At 42.0% G+C, this 19,819-nt stretch overlaps 1 pseudogene; it reads left to right on the forward strand.

Moving 5' to 3' along the window:
• The first annotated feature begins 16,821 nt into the window (after positions 1-16,821).
• LOC124607925 lies at positions 16,822-16,939 on the forward strand (annotated as a pseudogene).
• The last annotated feature ends 2,880 nt before the right edge of the window (positions 16,940-19,819 follow it).

Here is a 19,819-nt window from a genome sequence, read left to right on the forward strand (position 1 = left end):
CGGAAGTCTCTCCAACAAAGGAACCACTTCCGACAACGGTTAGGTATCCAAGTAATGAGGGAATTAATATATTTCGTCAAAATATACAGGATATTAGAGATAAAGTAGGTGAACTGATTATAGATATTAACTCTGACTTTATTGGTATTTCAGAGCACTTATTAATTAATGTTATAATTCAGAGGTTCCTTTTATGAGAATACCGGTTATTTGGTTATCCTTATAAGAGTTATTTGCGCTGCAGGGGGGTGGCCATGTACGTGCAAAACGGTATTCCGTTTGAGTCGATTGATTATTCAAAGCACCACACGGAACGTGTACTTGAATATTACGCAGATGTGGTTGAATTTAGTGGAACTAAACTTCTGACTGTTGTTGTTTATAGATTCCCTGAGTCTGATTTTAGAATATGTCAGCGCGACCGTGAGAGGGTTCTTGGTTCACTTTATAGGAAACACAAAAAATTAATTGCATTGATAACTTCACTATCAATACTCGTAACTGTGTAAGTGAGTGTACAAGAAGAGGATGCTTGCAAATCCAAAATTCGTATCATCTGATGCGAACTGTATTCTTTCCAACGAGAGTGCAGGGGAACAGTTGCACAACCATAAACGACATTTCTGTTCATTCTCCATTTCTAAAGGTGCCATTCTGTTAGAAAAACAGTGAACGGTCCTTCAGACCATGATGCATAAATTTTAACGCTAAGAGGTTTTTGCGCTCAAGCAATTCTTAAACATATACTACTTAGAAAAGCTAATGCAGTTGCATTAGAAACCTTTTTAAACCGCATTAAGCAACAAGATTGGCAGGATGATTATAGTGCTGATAACGTAGACGATAAATACAATGCTTTCCTCAAAACATTTATTATTGTGTTTGATAGTTGCTTTCCACTGGAACGCTCAAAACACCACTGAGTGGCTAAGGAGGGTGATAAGAACATCTTGAACAACAAAGTGGTAATTATATTATAAATGTTAGAAAAACTCACACTCGTGCGCTTTGTAATATTGATTCGTTTTTGCCACCATTTCATTTCGATTGTTCATATATACTGATCGACCAAGAGGAGTTGGGCCTCTATTCCAAATTTCTGTATCGCAAACTGGTTCCTATTTATCCTTGTATCGCACATTTCAACACAGCATCTTTCGTGACTGACCAAACGCTTAAAATGTTATTAGGAAGCCCAAAAGTACGTGATACATAAATAAAATAGCTAATTCTCAGGATAAAATTAAAACCCACGCTGTTCAGGTGGTGCCTCGATGCATCTACCTTTAATGTCTGAACAACACTTCGTGCTCGGTTATTCTCTGGAGATGGCAGCGGCGCAATGCGCCTTCCGCGCAGCACAAGGAGAGACATCAACTCTGCCAACAAAAGCACGGATCACGCAGCAGCATTACATCTGCAAAAACCGCCCAGCACCAAGTATATAAAGCACTCCGTCTTCAGGCCACAAGTGGCCCATCGGGACCATCCGACCGCCGTATCATCCTAAGTGAGGATGCGGATAGGAGGGGCGTGTGGTCAGCACACCGCTCTCCCGGTCGTTATGATGGTTTTCTTTGACCGGAGCCACTACTATTCGATCGAGCAGCACCTCAATTGGCATCACGAGGCTGAGTGCACCCCGAAAAATGGCAACAGTGCATGGCGGCTGGATGGTCACCCATCAAAGTGCCGGCCACGCCCGACAGGGCTTAACTTCGGTGCTCTCACGGGAACCGGTGTATCCACTGTGGCAAGGCCGTTGCCACCAAGTATATAAGGAAACGCCCAAATCACACGCACTCGTTAGAGCAGGAAAGCCTTGCATTTTTCTCACTAGAATGTTGTTCTTCCGGTGTGGTCTTTGGGGCATCTTAGTCGGCAGCAAGCAGTCAGTGAATCTCATTAGGGAGGGAAAATGTCCACGAGACACTTTCCCATACATCGTGGCGTAAATGATATTACATAATTTCAGACAAAGAACATGAGATTCATACCATGAAATTATGTAGAACTTTGAAACACTGGCGTTGAAGTATGTTTAGCTTCGATTTTAAGATGCAGCATCCAAAAATCCATAAAATTGTTGTCTTCATAGTAAGCGGTAATAGTCGCCAGTGCAGAATTCCGGTCGAGAAGAAAATAGGTGCTTGCTTGGAAGATAGGCAGTTCTCATTACATCGTTTAGATCAAGTGATCTGATATCCTAATGTTCCTATCGGGAAGCAATAAGCTCAGAAAAATGGGAAATTACTATTAGCGAGACTCCCCCTCTCTATTTTCTTTTCTTTGCTATCTAGTAGTTGGACGCTAGACTGTTGCTCGGAAGGATGGTGGTTGAAATATCGTCCGCTGAACAACATTTAGGTTTCACATGGATCTCCATAAATACAGTCCACCAAAAAATGAAGCAACCATAAAACGTGGTCGGATGCTCATGTAACTTCGCACACGTACAAGCCTTCGGCTGATATGTGAATGATGAAAGTTACAATTCCCAAGCGACTTGAAAAAAATACAGGTGACGACTGTAAATGAGGAGAGTAAAAGATCAGACGCGCAAAATCCTTAATATCGATTTGCACCATAATTTTTGAACATATTATCAGTCTCAATATAATAAATGTCCTTGAGACGGAATAAGCTTCTGTCCACAAATATGCACGAATTTATAAAGCATCGCTCGTGTAAAATTCGGTTTGCCATTTTAGTTAGTTGATTTGGGAGAAGGGACCACACAGCTATGTCATCGGTTCCATCTGATTACAAAAGGATGGGGAAGGAAAATGGCCGTTCCCTTTTCAAAGGAACCACCCCGGCATTTGTCTGAAGCGATATAGGGAGATAACGGAAAACGCAAATCAGGATGGCCGGACGCTGGTTTTGAACCGTCGTCCTCACGAATACGAGTCCATTGTGTTAACCATTGCACCACCTCGCTCGGAGTTTGCCCTTTTGTCATACGATATCTGGCGAACCATGGCTGAAGGCCAACAGACTGATTCAATATTCTTAGATTTCCGGAAAGCGTTCGACATAGTGCCCCACTGGAGACTGTTATCGAAGGTACGAGTATCCAGAATAGGTTCCCAAATATGTGATGGGCTCGAAGAATTCTTAAGAAATAGAATCAAGTACGTTCTTCTCGACGGCGAGTGTTCATCAGGAAAAGGTTATCGTCACGAGTGCCTCAGAGAAGTGTATATTACCCTCTTATTCTCTACGTACACAAATGATTTGACAGAGAAAATGAGCAACAATCTGTGGCTGTTTGCTGATGAGGCTGTGGGGTACGGAAAGGTGTTGTCGTTGAGTGACTGTAGGAGGATACAAGATTAGTTATACAACATTTCCAATTGGTGTGAGCAATGGCAGCTTGCTCTAAATGTAAGTTAATGCAGATGAATAGGGAAACAATACAGTAATGTTCGAATACAGCTCATTAGTGTGGTGCTTGTCACAGTCACGATGATTAAATATCTAGGCTTAGCATTGCAAAGCGATATGAAATGTTACGAACGCGTAAGGAAGGTATTAGGGTAGACGACTGGTCGACTTGGATTTATTGGGACAACTTTAGGAGAATGTGTTCCATCTGTAAAGGAGAAACCGAATAGACCACTAGTGCTACCCATTCCTCGAGTGTTTCGGATCCCCACCAGTTCAGATTCAAGGAAAACTTTGAAGCAGTTCAGAGCTGGGCTGCTAGATTTGTTACCGGTACGTTCGATCAACATTCGAGCATTACGGAATTGCTTCGTGAACTGGTACGGGGATCCATGGATGGATAACGACGTTCTTTTCACAAAACACTATTGCGGAAATTTAGAGACCCGGCATTTGAAGTTGACAGCAGAACGATTCTACTGCAACCAACATACATTTCGCGTGAGGACCACGAAGACAAGAAAAGAGAAATCAGAGCTCGTACAGGGGCATACTCGTAGACTATACACACTCGTTTTTCACTCGCTTCAGTTTCAAGAGGAAGAGGAAAGTAAATAACTATTAGTGTTACAAGGCACCCTCAGCTGTGAACCATAGGGTGGTTTGCGGAGTATGTACGCGGATTTGATGTGGACACTGAGATGCCGCGTACACGTGTGAAACAGTTCATCAGCACCTGACAGAGTAGGAAAGAGGCCTCGTTATGGATCTCCATTTGGGCACCTGCCCGTATCAGACAGTATCCATATCTCTGGCGCATTCGGATGTGACAGTGGTCCGATGCTGAACTGCGCGAAAACGTGGGGGGCAGGGATATTCATCGTCAAGGTACCAGTCGATCTCGCCTCACCACCACGAGAGAGGATCACTGTATTGCACACCAAGCACAACGTAACCCCTTCACATATGTGCGTTCCATCCAACAACAAGTAATGGAATCCCAGCAACATATTATGTACCTGTACCGTTAGTTGGAGACTAGCAGCAGCCAGATGAGTGAATTATCGCCCCATACGTACACTGCTGTTAATACCGTAAAGCAAATGGTTGCCTTTGGTGTGGTGTTGTGGCCGGGAGGCATGGGCTTCTCACGAATGGCGTTGCATCGTGTAAAGCGATGAATCGCAGTTCTGTTCGACCCTGGATGACAGTTGTGTTACTCCTGTCATCATGGGGTGGGGAGCCATCGAGTATGACTTTAGGCCACAGCTCGTAGGGACTGGAGGAACCCTCACGGCATCACGGTATGTGAGGGACATCTTGCGTCATAACGTGTTAACTCTCATGAGACCGTATCGTGATGCCGTTTTTCAACTGCACAATTCTCGTCCACCCATGGCACATGCCACTACGAACTGTCTGCCAGATATAGAGTACTCCCGTGGCCAGCAAGATCCCAAAATCTGTCCCCGACAGAACGTGTGTGGAACCAGCTCGGACGTGAACTCCATCCCACTGCCAGATCCAGGATGTCAAGGACCAGTTACAACGGTTGTAGGCCAGATATTGAACGGCTATATGGCAGCCTTTCCATGTTGCAAGCTAACATCCCAAAGATGTTGGGGCTCACCTGCGGTTCCTCTTCGTCGAAAGTCTTGGCTCAAACTCGTCTACGTGTTGAACCGCACGTGTCGCATTACACGCTCTAAATTAGACATTTGTGACCCTTTGGTTAAGTTGACTGGCTGATGACGAAATTGTATGAAACATACAATATTAATATAACATATACCAACAGTAATAATAATATTGGGAGCTAAAATAATGGCCCATAAATGATGTAGGCCACACAGTTTCCATTTGATTAGAATAATGTTTATTCAGAAAGCAAACTAATAGCGAAAGTGGTCGTATTTAGAATTACTATTACACCGAGCGCATATCCATTTGACACAGTTCGATCATCCACAATCTCATCGCGAATTACAAGTCCATCTCGTTTACTACGTGAAATGTTACGAGTTCACACCAGGCGCGCGGCTGCTCACCGCTCAGAGACTAAGTCCCGCGACACCACACAATGCGAAATTTTCTAAGTCGTTTCACTTCCTAGCTACCTAAAGACCGACCGTACGCCTTCGCGTCCCCACCAGCGCTGTCCCTCTGCCCGTCCCCAGCCGCGTTTCCCGCGTGCCGAATGTCATTGCTCAGCTGATTAGTGCAGTTCCGCTTCCTGAAGCCATCCATCTGACTGGCTACAGCTTATTCTACATTATTTTACGTTTTAACATATTTAAATAATCAAAGCTTGACCACTTTCACATTCTAAAAAAAGTAACAGTAATACCCATTACATAATAAACCTTAAATTCTTTTGCAAAAAACCAATACAATTTCCTTTTCAGCTTTGAATGCCATGGCCAGTAGTCTTGCACCAATGTGCTTTCTGATAAATAATAAACAACAAAAGTAACTATTAAGCACTAAACTTTTAAACAAATATGATATTACCTAATGATTCAATAAGGTGTCATGCTGTCATCGTTCAATGTGTTTTGTGTGGAGGAAATGAAGATCTGATGCTTAACTGAAAATACTGATAATTTAAATTTACTATATCTGTTAAACAAATAAAGTTACAGAGTTGATATTTACAACATTTGTCATTTTAATTATGTGCTTCTGTATGAAATGTCGATCATTAAGATCGAACAAAGCCTTTAGATTTTAGCATTCAGGACTTTGTTACAAAACTAGTTAATTTCACTTTAATAGTAAATCCTAAACTATTATAGATATGATTAATATTCAAGTTTTATTGGGATCACCATGAAAATTTATGAACGATGGTAGGTTAAAATTACTGTGGCTTCATTCTCTGTATTACTACAGAATTAGATAGTATTCATAAACGTTTCCCTTTATTGCCTATCTTAGGTAATTATTTGTAGTGTTGTTGATGCAGCATGCTTTAAATTTAAAGAAACTTATGTCTAACATAAATTATGAATTGCAGCATATTAATTAAATGCCAAATAAAACTCTACATTTATCAAAATCGACTGTCTATTGAAATGCTGCAGAAATATCAACGCTACTGCGCTCACTTTCACACAATCTTTTCGTCACAAACAACAAAGTCTCCAGCGGCGCTCCACAGATTCAGAGCCGAGTACCCAGCCGAAATTCTGTATAGCGCTGCATTCCATCGCCATCGTTTTGCAGGAACAAATCCTTTGAAATTCGAATCGGGTGTAGCTACCAGAAAACAAACACTTTCCGAAACCACCCAGGATCTGCACTGAAAACTTTCCCAAGTGGAATCGTTACAAACAGATCTAAACTTCACAGTAAACAATTGATAAACAGCGTTTGCAAGATGCTCGTAAATTCTTCAATGATTCTGGCACGTTATTCAAGTCCCACTAGAGAGATGCATCTAGTGACGGACTCCCAATCGACTTCATGGACAAATTAATAATTTCTTTTAATTTAAATAACTCCAAATCTCATACCTCATTTTAATTCCGTGCAGTGAAACTGCGTACACAAATCGTTACTCCATACAACAATTAATTGTTCCCCCAAAATATTCTCAGATAACTAGGTAAATATACATCTGGCTTACTAGGTAAGCATTATTAATTTTCGTTTTCCAAATTTCTCCAACCTCCATGCACCCAAATTGGCATGATCATTACTTATAATTTGGAAATTACAACAAACATAAAACCATCAAAAAACTTAAGTCTAACTCATACATACACATAAATAAATGCCTTATATACCCCCAGAAACCTAATTTATATGCTTGCTGCGTACTGATTTTTGACTTGATAGCGTTCACCAAATAATTGAGTTCTCCGACCTCCTCGCACCCAAATGTGCGTCTAAACTATCTCTTTATAATTGCACAGACCTTGTGCCAAAAAAAAAAATCCTTATACGACGAAACAACAGGCAAGCTACAATGAATGCTGAAATAAATCTTATAATCTGAACACAGATACACTTATTTGTTAAACTACTTTCCCCTTCTAGACATTTCGCTATCTTGTCTCGAGTCCAAAAATGAGGCAATAACGATCGTAATGTTCTACCGTACCATCGCGGATCAGTTACAGTAAAATCACATTCCTACTTAAGATACCATTCTGTCCAAATATCACTTTCTGTATCACAATCAAACTCACTGTGTTCTCCCTTAAAATTATCGACATTAGTAGCTACAACATCATCATCATGAAATAAAGCATTACTTTTTTACTTCCACATCATTAAAAACACCTTCACAAACAGCACTATCAACAGCTGCTTATACATCATACAATTCACTACATAAAACCTCATTTACCTCTGTTGACAAATAACCAATATAAGAACCGTTCGTAGTTTCACCATCTTCTGCCGATACATCACATAAATTGTAGCTACAGCGTCGTGCAATTTCATAATCAACAGTACCATTAAATTCTATTGCGTTTTGATTTAAACCTGAGCATAACACCTTTTCCTCTCCTACACAGCCCTGCGCTACATTGATTTCAGATTGCACATCAAATTCAGATTCACCTTCATTCTCAAACAAATATTCAAGTTCCACAGATACATCCTGAATTTTGGGTTCACCTCCATTAGTAGAAAGTTATGCACAGATTTCTTCTTCTGAAGTATCAATACCAGCAGCTTCAATTTTCGTAACTTCAGCACGTAAAGCATCACTACTACCTTCCTTCAAAAATAATTCACCAATTTCCTCTGATACACACACAAATTCATCAGCAGCTGACGAGACTAATGCTACAACGCCCTTATTAACCTCCTTAACAACTTTCGCCGCCACAATATCATCTGAAACATCATCACCTTCATCACTATACTCGTTACCGCTGGTTAGTACCTCTTTAGAATTTTCTGTACCATCTAACTCCACCAGATTCAGCTCCACCTCAGCCTCCTTTTGGCACATAGAATCTTTCATTGTATTAACATTCACACACTCGTTCGTCACACATTCATAAAACAAATCATTTAGCCCTAAATCATTATCATCGCCTTTATCGTTATCCTCCATTATCTTAGGATTATGCCTTTTACGTACGATCTGATTTGAACATTTATCTATTTGATTCTCATCTCTTACTACTTTCATTTCAATATTCTGACTCCTTCCAGCCGAATTATTGACACCTATCACATTTCCGTTTACTCGCGTCCTATTCATCGCCGGTTTATTTTGCCATCTCCGGACCTGAGATGCGGCGAAACCTAGTTTCCCGATCTTCCATTACGCTGGATCATTTCGCCAGGAGCCGGTCCCTCAGATCTACGTTCTTGGTGTCACTCCCTGTACGAAACTATCCGTTCCCATTACCCCCTTCAAATTTAGCATAGGATGTGCTCCCGTTACCGTTTCCCTTATCAAAATGGCCGTTTGTATTCCGTTGATAACTTCCCGGACGTCTTTCATAGTAGTTACTCGGGCTGTAGTTATGATTTACACTTTGAAATCTATTTGTCTCCTTACTTTGTGGTTTAAATTTCAACGCCCGTTCTAATTTTTCTACACAGTACAAAAATTCTTCTATTTAGTTGCTAGGACTGCTAGATCACACTGCAAATTTTCCGGTAACAGTCTTTTCAACGTCGTAATTTCAGTAATCACTCCCAATGGACGTTTCACATGCATTAATCTCGCAAGTTCGCGATTGCAAAATTCTCGCATCGACCTTTTTCCGTATTTTAATGTTGGCCCGTTCAGAAACTCATTTTGGAGTCGCGTTTGCTTCGCTTCACTCCAGAACTTGTTCGGGAAACTCCTTTCAAATATTTCGTAGGCAGTGAACGTATCACTATGTATATTTGCCGACGGTTGCGGCTCGTGCGGCCTCGTGCAGCACAATAGACGCCTGTGAATCTCCCCATCTCGTGCAAAACTGCGCTCTTTGTGGTTCAAATGGCTCTAAGCAGTATGGGACGTAACATCTGAGGTCATCAGTCCCCTAGGCTTAGAACTACTTAAACCTAACTAACCTAAGGACATCACACACATCCATGCCCGAGGCAGAATTCGAACCTGAAACTTTAGCAGCAGCGCGGTTCTGGACTGAAGCGCCTAGAACTGCTCGGCCACAGCGGCCGGCCGCTCTTTGAGGCACACAGTCCTGGACAACAGGGTTTGTTTCACAATTCATGAAGGCTGACTCTTTCGGCCATATACTTAAACGAGAGTGAAATGCTCGTTAACTCACAATGTGAATCAGTTCATGCATCAAGGACAGAGAGTATGCAACACCATAACGATAAATGGGCGCACACTGACAAGTTCATTGCAAATTTGACTATTTTGATATCACTGAAATAGCATCACATACCGTATCAATCCGTGTGGTTTCGTTTTCTTTCTTGCTCCCCACTGGGTGCTTCACATTTTTGGTAAGAAGTATAAGTTAAAGCAAAAGCTGGGATTGTTTCTTTGTAAAAGAGATTAGAGATTTCTTACACCAACAGGCTGAATCCTAATCTACTTTCCTAATTTGTCGCACTATTAATTGGCAGTGAGGTTGCCTGTTGGCACTGTGATGGTAGTTAACTCAGAAAACAATTCTTCAGTTGCTATATCATGGAAGCGGAAATCAGGGAACTGATGGACATACATTTCAATATGGCTACTGATGTATAGTACGTCAGGTGTGTGTCGTTGTTGAGTTTCTCACACGTGTGGCATCTGGTATAACTATATGAACTTGATCTGCTCAAAATAAACCAAATGAAACTCTCATATGGGAAATGATATTAGTTGTCATCCAATATTATCACCATTTAAGAGGTTATCATGTAATTGCATCAATACATGATACATGCTGAGGTTTAACTACATCACCAGCACAAAGAGTGACAAAGATTAGATTAGATTAATACTTGTTCCACAGATCATGAGTACGACAGTTGGTAATGACGTGAAACGCATCAGTTTAATAAAAGAGATCTTTAGAGGCCATAATATGAAGTCTTTTTAATAATAGTGGTTTATATCTACAAAATTTGTCTTTTGAGTAGAAAAAGTTTCATTCAGAAATTCTTTTAATTTGTCTTAAATGTTATTTGATTACCTGTCAGACCCTGATGCTCTTTGGTAAGTGACCAAAGATTTTTGTGGCAGCATAATTCACCACTTTCTGTACCAATGTTAAATTTAACCCAAAGTTGTGAAGATCGGCCTTTCTCCTAGTGTTGTAGCTACACACAATGCTATTGCTTTTGCCTCGGGATGCGTTATTAATAACAAATTTCATAAGTGAGTATACATATTCGAAGATACTGTGAAGATTACCTTGGCAGGGCTCCAGCCATTATTCTGACTGCACGCTTTTGTGCAGTAGATATTTGTTCTCTTAATGATGAATTACACTGAAATATGATGCTATACGAAAGCAGTGAATGGAAATATGCACAGTAAGTTAATTTACTTATACGTTTATCGCCAAAATTTTGCAATAACTCTAATAGCATAAGTAGTTGAACCGAAACTTGTCATCTGATCATCAGTGTGATTCTTCCGATTCAACCTCTCATCAATGTACACACCCAAAAATTTTGAAAATTCTGCCTTTTCTACAAACTTCTTTTCGTCTCTATATTTATTAATGATTTTGTACTATTTACTGCGTAGAACAGTATGTACTGTATTTTATCAAAATTTGATGAGACTCCATTTGCAGAGAACCACTGAATAATTTTCTGAAATACATTATTTACAGTTTCCTTAGCTAATTATTGTTTACTGGGTCTGATTACTACAATTTTATCAACATCAAAAAAACTAGCGCAGCATCTTCGTAAATATAATGTGTCGAGTCATTGATACACATTAAGGACATAAAGGGAGCCATTATTGACCCTTATGGGACCCCATTCTGGATACCTCTCCGGTTTGAGGAATATGTTGGTTTTGCACTATATGTGAACTGTTTATTTCAAACTCCTGTTCTCTTCCAGTTAAACAGAAATTAAACCATTTCTACACTGTCCCATTCATACCACAATATATAAGCTTATCTAGAAGAATTCCACGATTTACGCAATCAAAAGCTTTTGAGAGATCACAAAAAAATCCCAATGGTTGCGGTTTGATTATTCTGAGCATTTAATACTTGAGCAGTGAAAGCATATATAGCATTTTCTTCTGAAAAGCTACCCTTGAATACACTACTTTCTCAAATTTTGGACAAATCTGTCAAAAGTGAGTTTAGGTGGTAGCTGTTGGCATCAGACCTATCCCATTTTTATGCAATAGTTTAACGATAGCATATTTCAGTCTATCAGGAAAAATCCCCTGTTTCAGTGAGCTCATACATATATGGCTGGTATTGGGAGTTACTACGATATCAATTCACATATCATCAACAACAGTTGTATCAGTTTCCTAACGCCCAAACAAACATCCATTTTCCTACCACCTAAAAATGTGATTTTGTGTTGTTGTGAGGATTATTACTCATTAGTTATTACAAAAAGGAATTTTTAATTGCAATTGACATTCTTTTTAAAAAGTAGAGTAAACTTTCTTCAAGGAGAGAGGTAAGGAGTTCTAAGCAATAGCACGGCATGATCCTCTTGTCCTTGCTGTGGAAATGTGTCTTGTGAACGTTTGCGTTTAGGTCTATTCTCTCTCCTTTCTCCAATCAGTTTCCCACGTGTCGTCTGAAGACACATTTCAGGTAAGCAGCGTTATGCTGCCTAGCTTCCTCCAGGTTGCGTTGATGATGACGGGGGTGAAATCCGGTCCCAGCACATAACCTACTACTCTCTAATATCACTAAATGGGTCGTCGAACTTTATGTTCCCTTGTAACTGGCGTATCGCCATCTGCAGTGAAACAAGCACTTTTTCCCTGATACACTGAGGAGAGCTGTTTGTAGTTTAACCAAGACAATGGCGTATAATCTGATGATTAGAATGATGATCGTAATGCATCTCTTTTCCTACGTTGAGTGGATCCATACACGAGGCGCATATCGGCCAACTGTAAATCAGTAAAACTATCCATACATCAATATTAACGTGTGGTACAACGGCTTATAAAATAAACCCGAGGCGAATCGACCAGTATTGAACGGAAGCTTGAGAACGAAAAGTTAAGTATCGATTACTGTTGTGAACAGAAGCTGAATGGAACAACTTTATCACAATAAGATACACAGCGCATAAAGATAACTGCGCAGCTCCGCAGTTATTCTGAGTGCATTACAGATACGAAGAGAAGCGGGGTTTAAAAAAACAACCGAAAAGCAAGTACATCTACATCAAAATCTACATCCATACTCCGCAAGCCACCTGACGGTGTGTGGCGGAAGGTACCTTGAGTACCTCTATCGGTTCTCCCTTCTATTCCAGTCTCGTATTGTTCGTGGAAAGAAAGATTGTCGGTATGCCTCTGTGTGGGCTCTAATACCTCTGATTTTATCCTCATGGTCTCTTCTCGAGATATGCGTAGGTGGGAGCAATATACTGCTTGACTCCTCGGTGAAGGTATGTTCTCGAAACTTCAACAAAAGCCCGTACCGAGCTACTGAGCGTCTCTCTTGCAGAGTCTTCCACTGGAGTTTATCTATCATCTCCGTAACGCTTTCGCGATCACTAAATGATCTTGTAACGAAGCATGCTGCTCTCGGTTGGATCTTCTCTATCTCTTCTATCAACCCTATCTGGTACGGATCCCACACTGCTGAGCAGTATTCAAGCAGTGGGCGAACAAGCGTACTGTAACCTACTTCCTTTGTTTTCGGACTGCATTTCCTTAGGATTCTTCCAGTGAATCTCAGTCTGGTATCTGCTTTACCGACGATTAATTTTATATGGTCATTCCATTTTAAGTCGCTCCTAATGCCTACTCTCAGATAATTTATGAAATTTACTGCTTCCAGTTGCTGACCTGCTATATTGTAGCTAAACGATAAAAGATCTTTTTTCCTATGTATTCGCAGCACATTACATTTGTCCACATTGAGATTCAATTGCCATTCCCTGCACCATGCGTCAATTCGCTGCAGATCCTCCTGCATTTCAGTACAATTTTCCATTGTTACAACCTCTCGATATACCACAGCATCATCCGCAAAAAGCCTCAGTGAACTTCCGATGTTATCCACAAGGTCATTTATGTGTATTGTGAGTATCAACGGTCCTACGACACTTCCCCGCGGCACACCTGAAATCACTCTTACTTCGGAAGACTTCTCTCCATTGATAATGACTTGTTGCGTTCTGTTACCTAGGAACTCTTCAATCAAATCACACAATTGGTCTGAGTCCTATGCTCTTACTTTGTTCATTAAACGACTGTGGGGAACTGTATCAAACGCCTTGCGGAAGTCAATAAACACGGCCATCTACCTGGGAACCCGTGTCTATGGCCCTCTGAGTCTCATGGACGAATATCGCGAGCTGGGTTTCACAGTATCGTCTTTTTCGAAAACCATGCTGATTCTTACAGAGTAGATTTCTAGTCTCCAGAAAAGTCATTATACTCGAACATAATACGTGTTCCAAAATTCTACAACTGATCGACGCTAGAGATACAGGTCTATAGTTCTGCACATCTGTTCGACGTCCCTTCTTGATAACGGCGATGACCTGTGCCCTTTTACAATCCTTTGAAACGCTACGCTCTTTTAGAGACATACCGTACACCGCTGCAAGAAGGGGGCGGGTACAGATGATGCTGTCATTTACCGTCTTATAAAGTCATCAGAGAATCAAAACAAATCGCAAAACGATTTAAACGAGATATCTGGACGATGTGAAAAGTGGCAGTTGACTCCAAATAATGAAAAGTGTGAAGTCATCCACATGAGTACTAAAAGAAATCCGTTAAATTTCGGTTATACGATTAATCACACAAGTATAAAGGCTGTAAATGCAACTAAATACTTAGGGATTACAATGACGAATAAGTTAAATTGGTTCACGTAGATAATGTTGTGGGGAAAGCAAATCCAAGACTGCGATATATTGGTAGAATATGTAGAAAGTTTTAGACGTCCACTACACAGGCTGCTTACACCACGCTTGTTTGCCATCTTCTGAGTGCTGCGCGGTGCGGGATTCGCATCAAATGGGATTGACGGAGGACATCGAAAAACTTCAAAGAAGGGCAGCTCGTTTTGTATTACCGCGAAATAGGGGAGAGACTGCCACGGACATGGTAAGCGAATTGGGATGGCCATCATAGCTTGAAGGTGGTTTGATGAAACCTTTGCCAGACACTTAGCCATGAATTGCAGAGTAATCATGTACATGAAGATGTAAAGAGCCATTGGCGTCCATGGATTCCTTAGATCAAAATAATTGGACGATATCCCCGAACAACACCCGAAATTTTTTTGGAGGAATTCAGTTCAGCCTCTACGACCACTATCTGGTCAAAAGCATCCGGATACGTATTATCGGGCATTAAACGGGGTGTATTTATCGTTCACCTTTATGACGGTTTGAACTCTGATGGGAAGCGTCTGAACGTCTGTAGAAGAATGGCAGTCCATTCTTGCTGAAGAGCAGAAACGAAAGAAGGTAATGATGTTGGTCAGTGGGGTCTGGAGCGAAGTCGACGTTCTACTTAACCCTTAAGTGGAAAATTTTTTATCTCAAGCTGTAAAAATTACCACTTTTAGTTTATGGTGCCTACATTACGAAAAAAATATTGAAGAATTTTTTTAATTAAATTAACAAACCATTATTGTTGGCAATCGGTACAAACACAAAAGCAGCCCTAATTTCAAATCTATCGTAAAGACACTCGAATTAACTGTCTACACCATATCTACTTAAGTTTTCAAAATAAAACAGTAATTTTCAAACCCATAAATCAGTGCACAAACACCAAAAAAACGTTTCTACTTTCCGCCAAAACACACGCGCGGCAGTACATCCACACGGCTGATTGTCGAACTGGTTCCGTTCATCCTGCCATTTACGATCGCTATGAAGAGCTACTAAAAATGGTTCAAATGGCTCTGAGCACTATGGGACGTAACCTCTGAGGTCATCAGTCCCCTAGACTTAGAACTACTTAAACCTAACTAACCTAAGGACAGCGCACACATCCATGCCCGAGGCAGGATTCGAACCTGCGACCGTAGCAGCAGCGCGGTTCCAGACTGACGCGCCTAGAACCGCTCGGTCACATGGCCGGCGAAGAACTACCAGCAGCTTAGCAGTTGCAGTAGAGTGCATACACTAAACTACATAACGAATTTGTTACAAAATGTTGCTCAGTATAGGATACGTCGAAGAAATGTCTGCAGCAGATCTGCTACACTATGCATTAAAGGGTTAACCTAAAGGTGTTCGCATTGGGTTCGGGTCGGGGTTCTGGGCAAGCCAGTCCATTTCAGGAATGTTACTGTCCACAAACTCTTTCCTGCTTTATGATAGGATGCAATCATACAATCAGCATCTCCGAAGTGTCCCTCTGCTGGACGCAGTACACAATGCTGACAAAATGTATTTACATCCTTCCGATGTTAGAGGTTCCTTAAGCGCAATAACGGAACCACACCCTAACCACTGTAAATAAACCCATGCCGTAACACCACCTCCTCAATACTTCACTGTTGCCACTACACGTAAGGCAGGTAATACTCCCCAGGCATTCACCAAACCCAAACCCTTCCATCGGACTGCCGCAGAGAATAGCGTGATTCATCACTCCACATCGCTCTTTTCCAGTCATGCGCAGCTCAATGGTGTCTCTCTTTACACCACATCGTGTGCTGGTTATTATTTACTACAAAAATTTGTGGTGTACGAGGAGTTGTTCGACCATTGTACCCCATTCTTTTCAACTCTCCGAGCACATTTATTGTGCTGGGTCGGACTTCTGGTAGCACTTTGTGACTCACGAGTGACTCCATCCGCTGATTTCAGACTGGTTCTTTACAACCATCCCCCGCAGTGCTCTACGGTTCCCGTCAATTAGTAAGTGGGGTCTGCCGGCCTTGATTTAATTATGGTTGTCCCTTCGCGTTTCACTTCACAGTCTTACAGCCAGCAGTCGACTCAGGCAGTTTTAGAAGCACTGAGATGTCCTCTGTTACTCAGATAACATCCAGTGATTAGACCACGTTGGAAATTATTGAGCTCTCGTGACCGGGCCATTCTTACTTCTCCTTTTTTAATACTTTTGGGTTCGCCTCTCGTGACATCTAGTGGTCAAGCGTTTATTACATACGGGTGTCTGGATACGTTTGATCAGATAATGCAGTCGAGGTAAACTACCGTTCATAAGTATGGAAACGCAATGCTGCGTATTACAATGGAGCCACGTGGGAGTAATCTGAGTTGTTCGTTAGAATACGGAATAGTACGCTCAAATAACGATTAATAATAATACAGTATTGTGCAGATCATTATTCTACCAATATATACATATTAGCCAACGGCCTTGCCGCAGTGGTAACACCGGTTCCCGTCAGATCACCGAAGTTAAGCGCTGTCGGGCGGGTCTAGTACTTGAATGGGTGACCATCCGGTCTGCCGAGCGCTGTTGGCAAGCGGGGTGCATTCAGCCCTTGTGAGACAAACTGAGGAGCTACTTGATTGAGCAGTAGCAGCTCCGGTCTCGGAAACTCGGGAGAGCAGCGTCATGACCACCTGCCACTGCATATCTGCATCCAGTGACGCCTATGGTCTGAGGATGACACGGCGGGCGGTCGGTGCCGTTGTACCGTTGGGACTTCATGGCCTGTTCGGGAGGAGTTTAGTTCAGTTTATATATACATATTGGTATTGCTCTGTTTTATACAAACTGAGTTTACCAGTCCAAGAACTTCTACGAAACGCACCAGGTGGTAGCAGTAGACGGCACGACTGTGTGGAGATACGTTGTTTACAGTTCTGTCCAGTTGTAGTTCATTCGTATGAAGGCAGGACACGCCGCGAAAGAAAGTAGTTAACCCAGTAAATGGTTCCAAGTACCAGGTTCCTTATGATTCACGGATAAAGATAATACTTTACACCAAGAAGGCAAGAGTGTCCAATAAATATCAAAGAAACTGAAGATTTCCATCAGAGCAGTCGTCAAGACCATACACCAGTATCGAGATACAGGCTCCAATGCTGATCGTCCACACCAGGAACACCCAGGAAAACATCAGAGCGCCACAAAAAGTATTAGGTAGTGACCAGTAAACGTACTACATTCAAATCTGTCGGTGAATTGAATGCTGAACTAAACATAACTGGGGATACACCAATGGTTGAATCAATAGTGAGACCGCGCCTGGAAAAAACAACTCCAGAGTTGGATAGCAACAAGGAAAGGCACCCTGTTAACAAGAAGAAAAGGCTTCAGTGGGCTACGAAACAGCTAAATTGAACTACAGGGAACCGGCATAAGAGTCTTGTTCACTGATGAATGTAAGTTGAAATATTTGGAAGTACACCGTTTACCCCATCAGCGCTTGAACCTTCAGTGTGTAATTCCAACGGTGAAGCATGGATGGTTTCTGATGATATGGGGACTTTCTGGAAGGAATAAAGTCGGAGAAGTGGTGAAAGTAGATGGAGAAATAAACCAAATATATCATCATGCCGTTCTCCAGCGACATCAAGACAACTGGTTTGCGTCGGATTGGGACAGGATTTGTCTTGCAACAAGACAACGACCCGAATCATACCTCCCGTTTGTGTCAAAACTATAAAAATTATGCAGAGGTTCATAAAATTTTGAAAAACATGTAATGACCTCCCCAGTCCCCTGATTGTATGCAAACGGAGCTACTGTGCGTTGAGCTGGACTGGAGGATGCGAAACCGGGCAATCTAGAGTGAAACACCCTTGTTGGAGGTCCTGCAGTAAGGTTGAAGAATAATTCCAACTGAAGCCCTAGCAAAATTGACCTATCGCATGTCGAGAGTGTGCGAAGCAGTGATTAAAGCAAAAGGTGTTGTTTGAGCTTAATAAACATTTATAAAACCACAAAATGCAATTTTGTAATGTACACTGACAGAAAAGAATCGCAACAGCAAGAAGGAATTGTGCGACATGAACGAAAGTTGGTAGGCGTGTTTCTGCATCTCAAAGATGATATCCGTTCAAATTCGCGTAAGAGTGGGTCTAGTAGCGCCACTCGGAGGATGCATATCAGATTTGGTTTAAATATGTGATATAACGGAGAATGGACGTGGTGATATCAGTCAATAATGCCTTTAAGACAACAAAGAACAGATTAGCAACACCTCACTGAGTTTGAACGAGTTCGTCTAATTTGACTAGGAAGCGCTGGATGTTCCTTGAGCGCTACTGCAGCAAGACTTGGCAGGAGTGTAGCCACTATACATGATTGCTGGCAGTGGTGCTTACGATAAGCCATTGCAGAGGTGAAATGCTGGTGCATCAATAGCCGGTGTAACCGCCAGGTTATTGACTGCAAGCCTGCAGACGTGCATGCTTTGTGTTGTACAGATGCCAAATGTCAGTCTCAAGAAGACCGGGCACCGAACAGCCACGTGGCATTGCTTAGAGGGAAGACCCTCGCTTTCGGTATGGCTCTGGCGTATCATGCGGCATCCGCTGCAGCAATTTCAGCAGCAGTTGCACCACAGTGACACAATGAACTCTTACAAATCCGTTACTTCGAGGACAGCTCAGGGCCACACGCCCTGCAGTGTGCATTTCCCTGGCCACAAATCATGACCATTTGCGACTTAAGTGGTGTCAAGCGAGAGCTCATTGGAGGCCAGGGTGGAGGTCAGTTATGTTTTCTGATGAAACCCGGTTCTGCCTCGGCTCAGTGATGACCATGTTAGGAGAAGGACAGTTGAGGACCTGTTACCAACCTACCTGTGAGCTAGATATACTGGACCTGCACCTGGAGTTATGGTTTCGAGTGCGATTTCGCATTACAGCAGGAGCGCTTTCGTGATTATCCCACACACTCTGATTGGAAATTTGTACGCCAGTGAGGTAATTCGACCTGTTGTGCTGCCATTCATGAATAACATTCCACGGGGTGTTTCACAACAGAAAAACGCTCACTCACATGCTGCTGATGTAATCCAACATGCTTTACAGACTGTCGACATGATGCCTCGCCCTGCTCGATAAACTAGCATCAGCATCATCTGCAAGTAAACTAATAGTGCTACTCAGATGGCTCTGAGCACTGTGGGACTTAACATCTGAGGTCATCAGTCCTCTAGAACTTAGAACTACTTAAACCTAACTGACCTAAGGACATCACACATATCCATGCCCGAGGCAGGATTCGAACCTGCGACCGTAGCGGTCGCGCGGTTCCAGATTGAAGCGCCTAGAACCGCTCGGCCACACCGGCCAGCTAGATGTGTCTCCAGTCGAGCACATATACAACATCATCAGACGACAGACAACTCCAGCGTCATCCACAAATAGCCTTAATGTCCCCGTATTG

Source organism: Schistocerca americana, chromosome 3, assembly GCF_021461395.2.
Source record: "Schistocerca americana isolate TAMUIC-IGC-003095 chromosome 3, iqSchAmer2.1, whole genome shotgun sequence".
Taxonomy (NCBI): domain Eukaryota; kingdom Metazoa; phylum Arthropoda; class Insecta; order Orthoptera; family Acrididae; genus Schistocerca; species Schistocerca americana.